This window comes from Cyphomyrmex costatus, unplaced genomic scaffold, assembly GCF_001594065.2.
Source record: "Cyphomyrmex costatus isolate MS0001 unplaced genomic scaffold, Ccosl1.0 scaffold141, whole genome shotgun sequence".
In the NCBI taxonomy this organism is placed as follows: Eukaryota; Metazoa; Arthropoda; class Insecta; order Hymenoptera; family Formicidae; genus Cyphomyrmex; species Cyphomyrmex costatus.
In genome coordinates, this window is record NW_017275402.1 from 2,071,000 (window position 1) to 2,078,845 (window position 7,846).

Consider the following 7,846-nt stretch of genomic DNA (forward strand, 5'->3'; position numbering starts at 1 on the left):
GAGAGAGAGAGAGAGAGAGAGAGAGAGAGAGAGCTGAATTGCGTAAATCAGATATACAAATTATTAATCGTAACTGTTCGTTAAAAACATCGTTAAAAAAGAATTTTTAAATATAATTCCTTCACGCACAACTCCTATCAATTCATAAATTTTGTCAATTATGACTTTTGTAAATATATCAGTTTTGTTAGAATATAAAATTTCATGTTAAATCCGAGTGGATATACTACTAAAATATATCACTTCCGATTTAAAAAATGATGATCGATTTTAACTGCATTTTTAAGATTTTATCCTGTTGACAAATACAGTTGGCACATAAATGTTAAGAGATATGCAGGGTTGACAAAGATAAATATTTTTTTTTTTAGAAAAAAACATGGTATTTCTAAATATGTTTAAAACATGTTAAAAACATCACTTAAACATGTTTTAAACTATGTAAAACCCTGTGGACACGTCAGTTGTAGACATCGAATACTTTTTTGTATAAATTACTATGACTCTGCATTATTGATACGATGCAAAACTTGACAGTCATGCACAAGTGCAACACATTTCTCTTTTTAAAGTAGACGCAATAATTCTCCTTCTTCCCCTTTTTCTCACTCAATGTAATGGTAGAAAATGACAAAACAATAATAGATAAAAGAACTATTAACTAATAAGGTCATTTTATTGCTATTATACTATAAGAAAGATTAACAAATTAATTAATTTAAAAAGAAGATCTATAGGAAAGAAAGCTTAAAAGGATTCTTTAAAGAGAAATAAAGAAATAATTCAAAGTCCTCTTCTTAAAATCTATCATGTTAATCTATCATGTCAATTAATATTCTATCATGTATTTTTATATTTAGAAAATAAAAAAATACTTAAAGAATACATGAGAGAGAGAAAGAGAGAGAGAGAGAGAGAGAGAGAGAGAGAGAGAGAGAGAGAGAGAGAATTAATCTAATAATTTTTAATAAATCATTTATTATTGTATATTAAAATTATTGTATATTAAAATTAAATATTTGCAACATTAATCTGTCATAATTTTATATTTTATATCCTTCCTCCCATTGTTAACATATATTATAATTATCTAATCCATTGATATTTTATAGTTTTTCTTACAATAAGTTTTTATATGCAATCCGTGTAATAATGACAAAATTAGATTGTATACTGAAAAATGCTGAATAGAACAAAGAAAAGATAAAGCAAGAGGCACTGTTTATCAAAATTACCTTAATTTTCATGAAATTATTCTATCGATTTTACGCAATAAGATATCGTTGTTGAAGTGGTGTGATGTTTCACCTTTGTTATCAAAAGTTCGACAGTGAGATTTTAATTACATAGATAGAACGTTGCAAATTGCAAAGCAACAGTCAATTAATAATATTTTACTTCGATACTAATTATGCGAACCATTCTCTTAGATCTTCCATGAGAAAAAATTGATTATACATTTTTTTGATCTCGTTAAAGTTAAAGTTGAAGGTTACAAGATAAGAAAAAAGCCTTTAAATCTGCTTCGTTTTTATCATTACAAAACCTTTATTTTTTTTGTAAGATAATCTTATTTATAGTACAGAATTAATGTTATATTAATATCATTTTAAAGTTTTCTGATAAAATAATTATGTAATACAAATATACTTCTAATGGTTGACATATAAATTAACACATGTTGTGCTCTTATATTAATACCAACAATCTTTTTCTCTTTTTTCCTTTTTTTCTTTTTTTCTTTTTTCTTTTTCTCTTTCTCTTTTCTCTCTCTCTCTCTCTCTCTCTCTCTCTCATCTCGCGTTTCATATAACAGATCGCCGTAATACATATACAAGATATGATAATGAGTACTAAACGAGTATCACATCAACGATACACAGTTCGAAAATAAATGGCGTAGTTAGAAAAAACTACGTACTTATACTATTTTAAAAAATAAAACTGCGTAGCAGGTTTTTTGGATTTAATTTCTACTTTTATGGCGACGGAAAGAAAAAGTTATTAGTCTACATATTTACATAATATTTTATACAAATTTATCGTTATATCATTTATATACAATTTATTTAAAAAATACGCAAATCACAGATAATCATGTTTTATGCCCACTTTCATCGTGCAAATTAAATTTAACCTTGGGTTAACTTACCTTCTAAATTTCTTGAAATAAAATCTCACTTCAAAAGAGTTAAAATATTGCCATTATTGAAAAAAAGTGAAAAATTTACAGTCTTGTGTGAATAAGAGTAGAAGATTTTCACTCTTTTGAGATTTCACACTTTTAGAGTGAAATTCACTCCAAAATTTCTATTTTGGAAGTAAGATTTCTTTCCTTTGGAAACTTCCTTTCCTCATTCCAAAAGAGTGAAAATCTGCAATTCTTGTTCAAGAACTATTTATATTTTATTTTCACTCTTTTTCAATATAGTGGCGGTATTTTAACTCTTTTGAAATGAGATTTCACTCCAAGAAATATTTAAAGAATACTTTTCATATTTTTCTAATTCTTAAAACTATATAATATTAGAAAGAAGAGTAAGTTGAACAGAGATTAAAATTAATCTATACAATATATTAGCGGAACCGGACATTAATAGATACTTCTCATATGTTTCTCGATATACGAATCAGAGCTTCAGTATCGCGTCTGATGATTGACAACATGTGATGTGAACAAGTGGGAGAGCATCCGGATTACGCGGCATTATACATCCGTAGGCTTTCTCTCGAGAGAAATTGCACGAGACCTCTCACTAGCTTTAATCCAAAAAGGCAGATGCGCATAAAATAGAATTCATACCCTCGAGTAACTTTTATGCACAAATTGAAAATATTAATAAAAATTAACAAATATATTAATTATAAATCAAGTAAATTTATCAATTTAATTTGTAAATTTTATCTATTAATTTATTTAAATTTTTACATTTATATGTACAAATATACATAACAATATGCAATACGTAGCGATATTATTGAAAATGTTATGTTTAATGTTAAATTTTTATGAACTATATGTAAAACGCTGCATATATTTTAAATAAGCATTAATATAGTAATTCTGATTAATAGTTAATAATATGCTACTTTAAGAAAAGCATAAATTAGAATAGTAGAAGAATAAAGTTTTTCCAAATCTTGGATTTCACAATCAAGATACCAAATTTTTATCATTTACACATAACTACGAAAATTTTGTAATAGTCATGAAAATCGAATTATATTCAAAACGCTATTGTGAAATTAGTCTACTTCAACACATTAAAATTATAACGCTATTGTATATTCTGAAAGTAAAACTACTAAAGTTTTTCAAATTATAAAATAATGGATTGTTTTCGAAAAAGAATTTATTGGCTATATTTAACATCAATCCGTTTAACAATAAAAGTAGATGTTTGACCAATCAATTGTTGAAATAATCGTTTTATCTACTGTAGATAGTTAATAATATTATCATTCTTCAAAGTGTACTTTGAATCCATCATCATCATTTTTTATGAATCATTATTAGATATATCAATGCTCTAGCATTATACCTATATAATTATTATATCTATATAATCATTATCAGATTTATTATCTGATCGTAACATATCTATAAAGATTCAATTAAAAAGCAATCTTTTAATTTTGTTGCTAAACAACAACTCAAAGTGGAGTTGAAATGTTAGATCAAGTAATTAGAATAAAGATAACATTTTAACATAAATTAATCAGCGCTCCAATTGCCGTATCTTAACTCATATTAGCCCTCATTTTTAATTATCGTTCAAGGCTTTAATTTTTGACAATTTCGTCTTTTTTATAATTTTACTCATTTAAGAAAATTATAATACAGAGATTTACAGTATTAATAACCAAATTATTTTATAAATATGTTTTATATAATAGGATTGCACATTTTTATTTGCAATTGTAATAGATTTTACTAGAAATCTACATGCATTTAATATATTTGTCAGATATTAAAATATTTTGCAATGCAAATACAATAAATCGTATCGATCGATAATAGAGAACATAAGATTCTAGGCGAATCTAGGTTACATACGTATATTATACACGCTCGACCAAAATAGTTTTCCTATTCCTCGATTGTGTATACGTACTTCGATTGCGATAGTAATCCGAAAAATAATCTTGCTTCGTGTATTATTCATGAGAAGGTTAATCAAAATTCGTTTGAGATAAACTTAAAAATATTTTTATGCATTTATTTAATAACAATGTATTATTAATATTTGTTTTATGCAAGAGTTGATAAAATACGAATAAACTTAAATAAAACATCACATAATACATATATATCAGTTCTCTTAGATATGATACTGTAAGGTATATTAGTTCTTATATCAAAATTAAAAACATCAAAACAAGAAAGAAATAAGGTTATTAAAAAAATATAATTATAAACATAATTAGTAGGTATATCAAATATTAAAGCATCAATAATTGTGCCGTTGTAAATAAAATTACACAAAATATGAATTAAAATATAAATATAAAAACGCAAATAAATTAGAATTAATTTCTAACTTAATTCATCTTCGTGATGTTCTTTAACTATGTAATTTTTCAAGAGAACTTTACTAGACCGAATTATAATGATTGTAAACATCAATGAAAGTCAATTTCTAATTCTTTAGTTTGTATTCAGTATTTCTAAACTACGTCATTTTTCAAAAGAATTTTTTTATTATATTAAAATTACCATAATTAAATCACAATAACAACACAACCATGACATGATATGCGAAGTGTAATATTTCTGCAAATTAAATACGTTATTTGCAAGAAGAAATATCTACATAAAGTTGATTTAAAATGCGTGCTATATATTAGTGTTATCCTCAAAGTCGCGATAATGATCTTGTAGAATAAAACTCGGTATTAATCTGATTACTGCCATAAACAAACAAAAAACATTTTACAATGCAAAAAACATATGTAAATTAAATTTCCAGGTATCATTAGCACATTTATTGGCAATTATTTCTTTTTTCCTTGAAATAACTAGTATAGTAAATTAATCCACGTATGTATTGTACATAACGTAAAAATGACAAAAAACTGACTTATAAACTACTCTTCATCTTCGTATTTCATTTTTATCATAATTTATTGTGATTTTAAGATTAAGATATCACTTTTTTTATTTCAAAAATGATAACCAATAGTTTCTCAGAAAAGGATAAAACTTATTTTTGAATTGAACAAAAAATTATTGATTACTCGAATAAAATTAGCAAGAAGAATGCATTCTTAACACGATTAAATCATATAGGTATTTCTGTCACTTTCATTTCACAATCCTTAAAAAAGGTTTCACCCTTTTCAAATTGACGATTTTTACGATTTGTAAAATATCTTTTTTTATTGTAACGATTTTTTATAAAATTAAATCAGTTCATTTGTTATAATTGATAGGGTGATATTTATACTTGACCATCTAACTGTGTTTAAAAGGTTAAATATCAAGTTGAAAATCAAGCTTTTTAAGTTTCCTCTTAAAAGAAGCAATATTTTACTGTTAATAACTAAATATTATGTGCAACATTTTCCTAAAAAAAGTCATAGTACTTAACAGACTTACATGCTACGTTCAATATCACGATATTTCTCTTTAATATACGAAGTTATTTGTGTCAACAGTAAAACTGCAGTCGGGACATTATCGTTGCTTTTGTACGTATCAACTGTATTATAATACATATTGTACCGTAATTTAATTAATATTCAGGATTCGTGCGGAAATTTCTAACTTAACGGTGAATTTAAAGTACGAAAGCAATTGCGAAAATACCTCGTCACCGAGTATAGATTCCAAGACCAACAGTTGTGTAACACGCCCATGAGACATTTCAAGATATTATTTCTATTTACCATTTCCAAATGCATACTTTTATCAAAAATATTATTAAAAAGTATTTTGCTTAGTAAACATATAATATTTAGATATAATAATACAATATAAAAATATAATCTAATTCCAATAGAATGATAATTAAGAATAAAAATTCGTTCTTACATTTATTATTTATATTTTTAAAAAATCCAGTCATGTATGTGTATACATTAAAATATCTTGAAGAAATCTTTAATACTTTTTTTAATATCTGAACAAATACTGAAAGATATTAGATTTATATTTTTTGCAATTTACGCAAATAATTTTTTTATATCAAGTTTGTAGATTCTTAAGTAATTAAATTCTGTTTAACAATAATAATATATTTCTATACTGTATAGGAATACAATATTTTTGTTTCCTACATGCACTTTCAACTTGACGCAAATTTTTGTTTTATTGATAGTTATGACAATATTCCTTGCACACATTTAGATAATATGTCATGATAACGTTTACTATATATATTTCACAAATCGGTATTATTTAACCAGAACGGTACAATTGGCAATAAATCATTTGCGTGTACATAAATTATTTTCGTAAATAACTTTCCTTCGACTTTGACATGCACAGTGCTAATATAATAGTCAACCCGAGTATAATGAAAAATTCTAAAGTTTTATATTAAAAGATTTTTAGAGAATTTTATATTATAAAGCATTGAGTTTTTTTTTCATTTTTATTGAACATAATGTTTGGTTTGCAAAAATTTGCATACTTTCTCCTTCAGAACTCTACAGTTATCTTAATAACAGAAAATAATCGTATTATTAAATTAGTGAACAGGAATAACACAATTATGTTTGCAGGATATATATGTCGCGTTTTCTTATACCGTCTTATAGCATTCAAAACACTTCGATTAGACCTTGCGGAATACAGTCAGTAACTCAGTAAGTTTCTCGCTTATAAAAACACGATTATGACATATATGATGAGCGTTTACACTTCATTGATTCGTTAATACATCATTCGCCCATTTGTAATATGCTTTTTATTTATTGAAATTATGCAGTTTTAAATTACCGATAATTTAAAGAATTGTTATTTTTTATTAACAAACAAGTTTTTATTGAATTTAGTTTTCGAATATGCAAAATTTTACAAACATTAATCACGTTTAATCACTAAATTAACAAACATGATATCAAAGCAATGCTTACTGAAATTTAATATTACATGATTATAAAAATCTATGTTTACTGGAATTAAATATTATATGATCACGAAAAACCTCTACAAATTCAATAATTAATAAAGCACAAAATCTAAAATACAAAATACTTAATTTATAATATTGTATATAATATAAATAAATCATTAAGAATTAAGTATTTTATATATTAAATACAACACATTAACATTGTATAATTTTCGTTTTATAATTTGTTTTTGTATTTTATATAACTTCCTGTCTACAATCCACAAATGCTTCTATTTCATCCTTTAACCTTTTTATGAATTAAAAGTAGGTAAAGATGAATATATAATTGAAAATAAAAATCTCATTATAATTTACAATGACTTACATTTTAGTCTATATATAGTGCACAAGTTAAATAAAAACAATTAACAAAAAATTAATATCTGTATAAATTTTTCCAATAGTCTTCCATCCGTCACGTGAAATTTTACGCTATTAATAATCTATATCTTTAGCTTGTCAGTGCAGATTTTTATACTGTTAGAATGTATAAAAATCTGAAAAATTCTTACATACTTGTAAAAACTTTGACAATGAGTATTTACTACCATAACGATCCGATTTTATTTACAGATTAAAATTTATGGGAATTAAAATATCGACTATGCCTTCAAGATAAAACTTGAAGTTTCAGAGCAGAGAATTAAAAATCATTATCTAAATTAAAATTGAATTACAATCAGCTCAAATAAATTAACAAATTAAAATTAACAATAAACCTCCCA